Below are 12,966 nucleotides of genomic sequence, written 5' to 3'. Positions count from 1 at the left end.
TTCAAACTCAATACTAGAAATTATCTAGACTTTAGAGAGACCAAATATGCAAACCAAATTTTAGCAAGCTCTATGTATTTCTTCATTAATAGGTGCAAATTATATGATGCAAGAGCTTAAACATGAGCACAACAATTGCCAAGTATCAAATTATTCAAGACATTTTAGAATTACTACATGTAGCATTTCCCGATTCAAACCATATAACAATTTAACGAAGAAGATTCAACCTTCGCCATGAATACTATGAGTAAAGCCTAAGGAAATATTTGTCCATATGTGATGGCGTGTATTTCACACGTTCGTTGGGCAACCCCAAGAGGAAGGTATGATGCGCACAGCAGCAAGTTTTCCCTCAGAAAGAAACCAAGGTTTATCGAACCAGGAGGAGCCAAGAAGCACGTTGAAGGTTGATGGCGGCGGGATGTAGTGCGGCGCAACACCGGAGATTCCGGCGCCAACATGGAACCTGCACAACACAACCAAAGTACTTTGTCCCAACGAAACGAGTGAGGTTGTCAATCTCACCGGCTTGCTGTAACAAAGGATTAACCGAATTGTGTGGAAGATGATTGTTTGCGGAGAAAACGAGTAAAACAAGTATTGCAGCAGATTTGTATTTCAGTATTAAAGAATGGACCGGGGTCCACAGTTCACTAGAGGTGTCTCTCCCATAAGATAAAAGCATGTTGGGTGAACAAATTACAGTCGGGCAATTGACAAATAGAGAGGGCATAACAATGCACATACATGGCATGATAAGTATAGTGAGATTTAATTGGGCATTACGACAAAGTACATAGACCGCCATCCAACCGCATCTATGCCTAAAAAGTCCACCTTCAGAGTTATCGTCCGAACCCCTTCCGGTGTTAAGTTGCAAAGCAACGAGACAATTGCATTAAGTATGGTGCGTAATGTAATCAACAACTACATCCTCGGACATAGCGCCAATGTTTTATCCCTAGTGGCAACAGCACAACACAACCTTAGAACTTTCCGTCACTCGTCCCGAGTGTCAATGCGGCATGAACCCACTATCGAGCATAAATACTCCCTCTTGGAGTTAAAAGCAAAAACTTGGCCAGAGCCTCTACTAGTAACGGAGAGCATGCAAGATCATAAACAACACATATGTAATAACTTGATAATTAACATAACATGGTATTCTCTATCCATCGGATCCCGACAAACACAACATAGAGTATTACGGATAGATGATCTTGATCATGTTAGGCAGCTCACAAGATCCAACAATGAAGCACAATGAGGAGAAGACAACCATCTAGCTACCGCTATGGACCCATAGTCCGGGGGTGAACTACTCACTCATCACTCCGGAGGCGACCATGGCGGTGTAGAGTCCTCCGGGAGATGAATACCCTCTCCGACGGGGTGCCGGAGGAGATCTCCGAATCCCCCGAGATGGGATCGGCGGCGGCGGCGTCTCGGTAAGGTTTTCCGTATCGTGGTTTTTTCGCATCGGGGGTTTCGCGACGGAGGCTTTAAGTAGGCGGAAGGGCGAGTCGGGGGCCGACGAGGGGCCCACACCACAGGGCGGCGCGGGCCCCCCTTGGCCGCGCCGCCTTGTGGTTTGGCCACCTCGTGGCCCCACTTCGTATGCTCTTCGGTCTTCCGGAAGGTTCGTGGCAAAATAGGCCCCCGGGTCTTCGTTTCGTCCAATTCCGAGAATATTTCGTTACTAGGATTTCGAAACCAAAAACAGCGAGAAAATAGGAACCGGCACTTCGGCATCTTGTTAATAGGTTAGTTCCGGAAAATGCACGAATATGACATAAAGTGTGCATAAAACATGTAGGTATCATCAATAATATGGCATAGAACATAAGAAATTATCGATACGTCGGAGACGTATCAAGCATCCCCAAGCTTAGTTCTCGCTCGTCCCGAGCGAGGTAAAACGATAACAAAGATAATTTCTGAAGTGATATGCCATCATAACCTTGATCATACTATTTGTAAACATATGTAGTGGATGCAGCGATCAAAACAATGGTAATGACATGAGTAAACAAGTGAATCATAAAGCAAAGACTTTTCATGAATAGTACTTCAAGACAAGTATTAATAAGTCTTGCATAAGAGTTAACTCATAAAGCAATAAATCAAAGTAAAGGTATTGAAGCAACACAAAGGAAGATAAAGTTTCAGCGGTTGCTTTCAACTTATAACATGTATATCTCATGGATAATTGTCAACATAGAGTAATATAACAAGTACAATATGCAAGTATGTAGGAATCAATACACAGTTCACACAAGTGTTTGCTTCTTGAGGTGGAGAGAGATAGGTGAACTGACTCAACATAAAAGTAAAAAGAATGGTCCTTCAAAGAGGAAAGCATCGATTGCTATATTTGTGCTAGAGCTTTTATTTTGAAAACATGAAACAATTTTGTCAACGGTAGTAATAAAGCATATGAGTTATGTAAATTATATCTTACAAGTTGCAAGCCTCATGCATAGTATACTAATAGTGCCCGCACCTTGTCCTAATTAGCATGGACTACCGGATCTTTGCAATGCACATGTTTTAACCAAGTGTCACAACGGGGTACCTCCATGCCGCCTGTACAAAGGTCTAAGGAGAAAGCTCGCATTTTGGATTTCTCGCTTTTGATTATTCTCAACTTAGACATCCATACCGGGACAACATGGACAACAGATAATGGACTCCTCTTTAATGCATAAGCATGTGGCAACAATTATTATTCTCATATGAGATTGAGGATGTATGTCCAAAACTGAAACTTCCACCATGAATCATGGCTTTAGTTAGCGGCCCAAAGTTCTTCTCTAACAATATGCATGCTCCAACCATAAAGGTGGTAGATCTCTCTTACTTCAGACAAGACGGACATGCATAGCAACTCACATGATATTCAACAAAGAATAGTTGATGGCGTCCCCAGAAACATGGTTATCGCACAACAAGCAACTTGATAAGAGATAAAGTGCATAAGTACATATTCAATACCACAATAGTTTTTAAGCTATTTGTCCCATGAGCTATATATTGCAAAGGTGAATGATGGAATTTTAAAGGTAGCACTCAAGCAATTTACTTTGGAATGGCGGATAAATACCATGTAGTAGGTAGATATGGTGGACACAAATGGCATAGTGGTTGGCTCAAGTATTTTGGATGCATGAGAAGTATTCCCTCTCGATACAAGGTTTAGGCTAGCAAGGTTATTTGAAACAAACACAAGGATGAACGGTACAACAAAACTCACATAAAAGACATATTGTAAACATTATAAGAATCTACACCATCTTCCTTGTTGTTCAAAACTCAATACTAGATATTATCTAGACTCTAGAGAAACCAAATATGCAAACCAAATTAGCAAGCTCTAAGTGTTTCTTCATTAATAGGTGCAAAGTATATGATGCAAGAGCTTAAACATGAGCACAACAATTGCCAAGTATCAAATTATCCAAGACATTTTAGAATTACTACATGTAGCATTTTCCAATTCCAACCATATAACAATTTAACGAAGATGAAACTTCGCCATGAATACTATGAGTAGAGCCTAAGGACATATTTGTCCATATGCTACAGCGGAGCGTGTCTCTCTCCCATAAAGTGAATGCTAGGATCTATTTTATTCAAACAAAACAAAACAAAAACAAACCGACGCTCCAAGCAAAGTACATAAGATGTGACGGAATAAAAATATAGTTTCAGGGGAGGAACCTGATAATGTTGTCGATGAAGAAGGGGATGCCTTGGGCATCCCCAAGCTTAGACGCTTGAGTCTTCTTATAATATGCAGGGGTGAACCACCGGGGCATCCCCAAGCTTAGAGCTTTCACTCTCCTTGATCATATTGCATCATACTCCTCTCTTGATCCTTGAAAACTTCCTCCACACCAAACTCGAAACAACTCATTAGAGGGTTAGTGCATAATAAAAATTAACATGTTCAGAGGTGACACAATCATTCTTAACACTTCTGGACATTGCATAAAGCTACTGGACATTAATGGATCAAAGAAATTCATCCAACATAGCAAAAGAGGTAATGCAAAATAAAAGACAGAATCTGTCAAAACAGAACAGTCCGTAAAGATGGATTTTATTAGGCCACCAGACTTGCTCAAATGAAAATGCTCAAATTGAATGAAAGTTGCGTACATATCTGAGTATCATGCACGTAAATTGGCTTAATTTTCTGAGCTACCTACAGGGAGGTAGACCCAGATTCGTGACAGCAAAGAAATCTGGAACTGCGCGAGTAATCCAAATCTAGTACTTACTTTACTATCAAAGACTTTACTTGGCACAACAAAACTCAAAACTAAGATAAGGAGAGGTTGCTACAGTAGTAAACAACTTCCAAGACACAAATATAAAACAAAAATACTGGAGTAAAAACATGGGTTGTCTCCCATAAGCGCTTTTCTTTAACGCCTTTCAGCTAGGCGCGAAAGTGTAACTCAAGTAACATCAAGAGACGAAGCATCAACATCATAATTTGTTCTAATAATAGAATCATAAGGTAACTTCATTCTCTTTCTAGGGAAGTGTTCCATACCTTTCTTGAGAGGAAATTGATATTTAATATTACCTTCCTTCATATCAATAGTAGCACCAACGGTTCGAAGAAAAGGTCTTCCCAATATAATGGGGCAAGATGCATTGCATTCAATATCCAAGACAACAAAATCAACGGGGACAAGGTTATTGTTAACCATAATATGAACATTATCAACCTTCCCCAAAGGTTTCTTTTTAGCATTATCAGCGAGATTAACATCCAGATAACAGTTTTTCAATGGTGGCAAGTCAAGCATATCATAGACTTTCTTAGGCATAACAGAAATACTTGCACCAAGATCACATAAAGCATTACAATCAAAATCTTTGACTCTCATTTTAATGATGGGCTCCCAACCATCCTCTAGCTTTCTAGGAATAGAAGTTTCAAGTTTTAGTTTCTCTTCTCTAGCTTTTATGAGAGCATTTGTAATATGTTTTGTGAAAGCCAAGTTTATAGCGCTAGCATTGGGACTCTTAGCAAGTTTTTGTAAGAACTTTATAACTTCAGAGATGTGGCAATCATCAAAATCTAAATCATTACAATTTAAAGCAATGGGATTATCATCCCCAAGGTTGGAAAAAATTTCAGCAGTTTTATCACGAGCGGTTTCAGCAGCTTTAGCAGTTTCAGGTAATTTTGCGCGCTTTGCACTAGGAGTAGAAGCATTGCCAACACCAATTATTTTACCATTAATAGTAGGAGGTGCAGCAACATGTGAAGAATTAGCATTGCTAGTGATGGTAATAGTCCAAACTTTAGCTACATTTTTCTTTTTAGCTAGTTTTTCATTTTCTTCTCTATCCCACCTAGCACGCAGTTCAGCCATTAATCTTATATTCTCATTAATTCTAACTTGGATGGCATTTGCTGTAGTAACAATTTTATTTTCAATATCCTCAGGTTTAGCAGCCATTTTATTAATTAAAGAAGATTGTGACGTGGACATGTATGAGATTCGGGTTTCGGCATTTGCAAGTTTAGTTTGTAACCCGTAAATCTCCATATTCAGATTTTTAAGTTGATTTCCTATATTCTTCAACAAGGTAGATTGTTCATTCATAGTTTTAGTAAACAATTTATTTTGCTCATATTGTGATTGCATAAAGCTCTTGGTGGATCTTTCAATTTCTAACATCTTTTCCTCATTAGGTGAAACATATCTACCATAAGAGTTATTATTAGCAGGATTTGGCCTAGAATTTTGAGCAACCAATGAAGCTAACGGAACATTATTATTATGATCAACATTAGTCCTACCATTCACAAGCATAGACATAATAGCATCAATCTTATCATTCAAGGAAGAGGATTCTTCAACAGAATTTACCTTCTTACCTTGTGGAGCTCTTTCCGTGTGCCATTCAGAGTAATTAACCATCATATTATCAAGGAGCTTTGTTGCTTCACCAAGAGTGATGGACATAAAGGTACCTCCAGCAGCTGAATCCAATAAATTCCGCGAAGAAAAATTTAGTCCTGCATAGAAGGTTTGGATGATCATCCAAGTAGTCGATCCATGGGTTGGGCAATTTTTAACCAAAGATTTCATTCTTTCCCAAGCTTGAGCAACATGTTCATTATCCAATTGTTTAAAATTCATTATGCTACTCCTCAAAGATATAATTTTAGCAGGGGGATAATATCTACCAATAAAAGCATCCTTGCATTTAGTCCAGGAATCAATACTATTCTTAGGCAGAGATAGCAACCAATCTTTAGCTCTTCCTCTTAATGAGAAAGGAAACAATTTTAATTTTATAATATCACCATCTACATCTTTGTATTTTTGCATTTCACACAATTCAACAAAATTATTGAGATGGGCAGCAAGCATCATCAGAACTAACACCAGAAAATTGCTCTCTCATGACAAGATTAAGTAAAGCAGGTTTAATTTCAAAGAATTCTGCTCTAGTAGCAGGTGGAGCAATAGGTGTGCATAAGAAATCATTATTATTTGTGCTAGTGAAGTCACACAACTTAGTATTTTCAGGGTTGGCCATTTTAGCAGTAGTAAATAAAGCAAACTAGATAAAGTAAATGCAAGTAAACTAATTTTTTTGTGTTTTTGATATAGCAAACAAGAAAGTAAATAAAGTAAAACTAGCAACTAATTTTTTTGTGTTTTGATATAATGCAGCAAACAAAGTAGTAAATAAAATAAAGCAAGACAAAAACAAAGCAAAGAGATTGAGAAGCGGAGACACCCCTTGCAGCGTGTCTTGATCTCCCCGGCAACGGCGCCAGAAAATATGCTTGATGGCGTGTATTTCACACGTTCGTTGGGCAACCCCAAGAGGAAGGTATGATGCGCACAGCAGCAAGTTTTCCCTCGGAAAGAAACCAAGGTTTATCGAACCAGGAGGAGCCAAGAAGCACGTTGAAGGTTGATGGCGGCGGGATGTAGTGCGGTGCAACACCGGAGATTCCGGCGCCAACGTGGAACCCGCACAACACAACCAAAGTACTTTGCCCCAACGAAACAGTGAGGTTGTCAATCTCACCGGCTTGTCTGTAACAAAGGATTAACCGAATTGTGTGGAAGATGATTGTTTGCAGAGAAAACAGTAAAACAAGTATTGCAACAGATTTGTATTTCAGTATTAAAGAATGGACCGGGGTCCACAGTTCACTAGAGGTGTCTCTCCCATAAAATAAAAGCATGTTGGGTGAACAAATTACAGTCGGGCAATTGACAAATAGAGAGGGCATAACAATGCACATACATGGCATGATAAGTATAGTGAGATTTAATTGGGCATTACGACAAAGTACATAGACCGCCATCCAACTGCATCTATGCCTAAAAAGTCCACCTTCAGGTTATCGTCCGAACCCCTTCCAGTATTAAGTTGCAAAGCAACGAGACAATTGCATTAAGTATGGTGCGTAATGTAATCAACAACTACATCCTCGGACATAGCGCCAATGTTTTATCCCTAGTGGCAACAAGCACAACACAACCTTAGAACTTTCGTCACATCGTCCCAGGTGTCAATGCAGGCATGAACCCACTATCGAGCATAAATACTCCCTCTTAGAGTTAAAAGCAAAAACTTGGCCAGAGCCTCTACTAGTAACGGAGAGCATGCAAGATCATAAACAACACATATGTAATAACTTGATTAACATAACATGGTATTCTCTATCCATCGGATCCCGACAAACACAACATAGAGTATTACAGATAGATGATCTTGATCATGTTAGGCAGCTCACAAGATCCAACAATGAAGCACAATGAGGAGAAGACAACCATCTAGCTACTGCTATGGACCCATAGTCCAGGGGTGAACTACTCACTCATCACTCCGGAGGCGACCATGGCGGTGTAGAGTCCTCCGGGAGATGAATCCCCTCTCCGGCAGGGTGCCGGAGGAGATCTCCGGAATCCCCCGAGATGGGATCGGCGGCGGCGGCGTCTCGCAAGGTTTTCCGTATCGTGGTTTTTTCGCATCGGGGTTTCGCGATGGAGGCTTTAAGTAGGCGGAAGGGCGAGTCGGGGGCTGACGAGGGGCCCACACCACAGGGCGGCGCGGGCCCCCTTGGCCGCGCCGCCTTGTGGTTTGGCCACCTCGTGGCCCCACTTCGTATGCTCTTCGGTCTTCCGGAAGGTTCGTGGCAAAATAGGCCCCCGGGTCTTCGTTTCGTCCAATTCCGAGAATATTTCGTTACTAGGATTTCCGAAACCAAAAACAGCGAGAAAACAGGAACTGGCACTTCGGCATCTTGTTAATAGGTTAGTTCCAGAAAATGCACGAATATGACATAAAGTGTGCATAAAACATGTAGGTATCATCAATAATATGGCATAGAACATAAGAAATTATCGATACGTCGGAGACGTATCAATATGCAACAGCGGAGCGTGTCTCTCTCCCACACAATGAATGCTAGGATCCATTTTATTCAAACAAAAACAAAAACAAACCGACGCTCCAAGCAAAGCACATAAGATGTGATGGAATAAAAATATAGTTTCAGGGGAGGAACCTGATAATGTTGTCGATGAAGAAGGGGATGCCTTGGGCATCCCCAAGCTTAGACGCTTGAGTCTTCTTAAAATATGCAGGGGTGAACCACCGGGGCATCCCCAAGCTTAGAGCTTTCACTCTCCTTGATCATATTGTATCATCCTCCTCTCTTGATCCTTGAAAACTTCCTCCACACCAAACTCAAAACAACTCATTAGAGGGTTAGTGAATAATAAAAATTCACATGTTCAGAGGTGACATAATCATTCTTAACACTTCTGGACATTGCACAAAGCTACTGGACATTAATGGAACAAAGAAATTCATCCATCATAGCAAAAGAGGCAATGCGAAATAAAAAGCAGAATCTGACAAAACAGAACAGTTCGTAAAGACGGATTTTATTGAGGCACCAGGCTTGCTCAAATGAAAATGCTCAAATTGAATGAAAATTGCGTACATATCTGAGGATCACGTACGTAAATTGGCATATTTTGCTGAGCTACCTACAGAGAGGCAGGTCGAAATTCGTGACAGCAAAGAAATCTGTTTCTGCGCAGTAATCCAAATCTAGTATGAACCTTACTATCAACGACTTTACTTGGCACAACAATGCACAAAACTAAGATAAGGAGAGGTTGCTACAGTAGTAAACAACTTCCAAGACTCAAATAAAAAAATAAAAGTACTGTAGTAAAAACATGGGTTGTCTCCCATAAGCGCTTTTCTTTAACGCCTTTCAGCTAGGCGTAGAAAGTGTATATCAAGTATTATCAAGAGATGGAGTATCAACATCATAATTTGTTCTAATAATAGAATCAAAAGGTAACTTTATTCTCTTTCTAGGGAAGTGTTCCATACCTTTCTTGAGAGGAAATTGATATTTAATATTACCTTCCTTCATATCAATGATAGCTCCAACGAGTTCGAAGAAAAGGTCTTCCCAATATAATGGGACAAGATGCATTGCATTCAATATCCAAGACAACAAAATCAACGGGGACAAGGTTATTGTTAACGGTAATGCGAACATTATCAACTCTCCCCAAAGGTTTCTTTATAGCATTATCAACAAGATTAACATCCAAATAACAATTTTTCAATGGTGGCAAGTCAAGCATATCATAAATTTTCTTAGGCATAACGGAAATACTTGCACCAAGATCACATAAAGCATTACAATCAAAGTCATTGACCTTCATCTTAATGATGGGCTCCCAACCATCTTCTAACTTTCTAGGAATAGAAGCTTCACGTTCTAGTTTCTCTTCTCTAGCTTTTATGAGAGCATTTGTAATATGTTTTGTGAAAGCCAAGTTTATATCACTAGCATTAGGACTCTTAGCAAGTTTTTGTAAGAACTTTATAACTTCAGAGATGTGACAATCATCAAAATCCAAACCATTATAATCTAAAGCAATGGGATCATCATCCCCAATGTTGGAAAAAATTTCAGCAGTTTTATCACAGGCAGTTTCAGCAGTTTTAGCAGTTTCTGGCAATTTTGCAGGCTTTGCATTAGAAGTGGAAACATTGCCAACACCAATTATTTTAACATTATTAGTAGGAGGTGCAGCAACATGTGGAACATTAGCATTGCTAGTGGTGGTAATAGTCCAAACTTTAGCTACATTATTCTCTTTAGCTAGTTTTTCATTTTCTTCTCTTTCCCACCTAGCATGCAATTCGGCCATCAATCTTATATTCTCATTAATTCTAACTTGGATGGCATTTGCTGTAGTAACAATTTTATTTTCAATATCCTTATTAGGCATAACTTTCGATTTCAAAAGATCAACATCGGAGGCAAGACTATCAACCTTAGAAGCGAGAATATCAATTTTATTGAGCTTTTCCTCAACAGATTTGTTAAAAGCAGTTTGTGTACTAATAAATTCTTTAAGCATAGCTTCAAGTCCAGGGGTGTGTTCCTATTATTGTTGTAAGAATTCCCATAAGAATTACCATAACCGTTACCATTATTATAAGGATATGGCCTATAGTTATTACTAGAATTGTTCCGATAAGCATTGTTGTTGAAATTATTATTTTTAATGAAGTTTACATCAACATGTTCTTCTTGGGCAACCAATGAAGCTAACGGAACATTATTAGGATCAACATTAGTCCTATCATTCACAAGCATAGACATAATAGCATCAATCTTATCACTCAAGGAAGAGGTTTCTTCGACAGAATTTACCTTCTTACCTTGTGGAGCTCTTTCCGTGTGCCATTCAGAGTAATTAATCATCATATTATCAAGAAGCTTTGTTACCTCACCAAGAGTGATGGACATAAAGGTACCTCCAGCAGCTGAATCCAATAGGTTCCGCGAAGAAAAGTTCAGATCCTGCATAAAAGGTTTGGATGATCATCCAAGTAGTCGATCCATGGGTTGGGCAATTTTTAACCAAAGATTTCATTCTTTCCCAAGCTTGTGCAACATGCTCATTATCCAAGTGTTTAAAATTCATTATGCTACTCCTCAAAGATATAATTTTAGCAGGGGGATAATATCTACCAATAAAAGCATCCTTGCATTTAGTCCATGAATATATACTATTCTTAGGCAGAGATAGCAACCAATCTTTAGCTCTTCCTCTTAATGAGAAAGGAAACAATTTTAATTTTATAATGTCACCATCTACATCTTTATACTTTTGCATTTCACTCAATTCAACAAAATTATTGAGATGGGCAGCAGCATCATCGGAACTAACACCTGAAAATTGCTCTCGCATAACAAGATTCAGTAAAGCAGGTTTAATTTCAAAGAATTCTGCTGTAGTAGCAGGTGGAGCAATAGGTGTGCACAAGAAATCATTATTATTTGTGGTTGTGAAGTCACACAACTTAGTATTTTTAGGAGTAGCCATTTTAGCAGTAGTAAATAAAGCAAACTAGATAAAATAAATGCAAGTAACTAATTTTTTTGTGTTTTTGATATAGAGTGCAAGACAGTAAATAAAGTAAAGCTAGCAACTAATTTTTTTGTGTTTTGATATAATGCAGCAAACAAAGTAGTAAATAAATTAAAGCAAGACAAAAACAAAGTAAAGAGATTGGATTGTGGAGACTCCCCTTGCAGCGTGTCTTGATCTCCCCGGCAACGGCGCCAGAAAAAGAGCTTGATTGCGCGTAATTAACACGTCCGTTGGGAACCCCAAGAGGAAGGTATGATGCGCACAGTAGCAAGTTTTCCCTCAAAAAGAAACCAAGGTTTATCGAACCAGGAGGAGCCAAGAAGCACGTTGAAGGTTGATGGCAGCGGGATGTAGTGCGGCGCAACACCAGGGATTCCAGCGCCAACGTGGAACCTGCACAACACAACCAAAGTACTTTGCCCCAAGGAAACAGTGAGGTTGTCAATCTCACCGGCTTGCTGTAACAAAGGATTAGATGTATAGTGTGGATGATGATTGTTTGCAGAAAACAGTAGAACAAGTATTGCAGTAGATTGTATTTAATGTAAAAGAATGGACCGGGGTCCACAGTTCACTAGAGGTGTCTCTCCCATAAGATAAACATCATGTTGGGTGAACAAATTACAGTCGGGCAATTGACAAATAGAGAGGGCATGACCATGCACATACATGATATGATGAGTATAGTGAGATTTAATTGGGCATTACGACAAAGTACATAGACCGCTATCCAGCATGCATCTATGCCTAAAAAGTCCACCTTCGGGTTATCATCCGAACCCCTTCCAAGTATTAAGTTGCAAACAACGGACAATTGCATTAAGTATGGTGCGTAATGTAATCAATAACTACATCCTCGGACATAGCATCAATGTTTTATCCCTAGTGGCAACAAGCACATCCACAACCTTAGAACTTTCCGTCACCGTCCCGGATTTAATGGAGGCATGAACCCACTATCGAGCATAAATACTCCCTCTTGGAGTTAAGAGTAAAAACTTGGCCGGAGCCTCTACTAATAACGGAGAGCATGCAAGATCATAAACAACACATAGGTAATAGATTGATAATCAACATAACATAGTATTCTCTATCCATCGGATCCCGACAAACACAACATATAGCATTACAGATAGATGATCTTGATCATGTTAGGCAGCTCACAAGATCCGACAATGAAGCACATAAGGAGAAGACGACCATCTAGCTACTGCTATGGACCCATAGTACAGGGGTGAACTACTCACTCATCACTCCGGAGGCGACCATGGCGGTGAAGAGTCCTCCGGGAGATGATTCCCCTCTCCGGCAGGGTGCCGGAGGCGATCTCCTGAATCCCCCGAGATGGGATTGGCGGCGGCGGCGTCTCTGGAAGGTTTTCCATATCGTGGCTCTCGGTACTGGGGGTTTCGCGACGAAGACTATATGTAGGCAGAAGGGCAGGTCAAGAGGCGACGCGAGGGGCCCACACAACAGGGCCGCGCGGTCAGGAGGT

This window comes from Lolium rigidum, unplaced genomic scaffold, assembly GCF_022539505.1.
Source record: "Lolium rigidum isolate FL_2022 unplaced genomic scaffold, APGP_CSIRO_Lrig_0.1 contig_17360_1, whole genome shotgun sequence".
NCBI classification, from domain to species: Eukaryota; Viridiplantae; Streptophyta; class Magnoliopsida; order Poales; family Poaceae; genus Lolium; species Lolium rigidum.
This window is presented reverse-complemented; position numbering follows the sequence as displayed.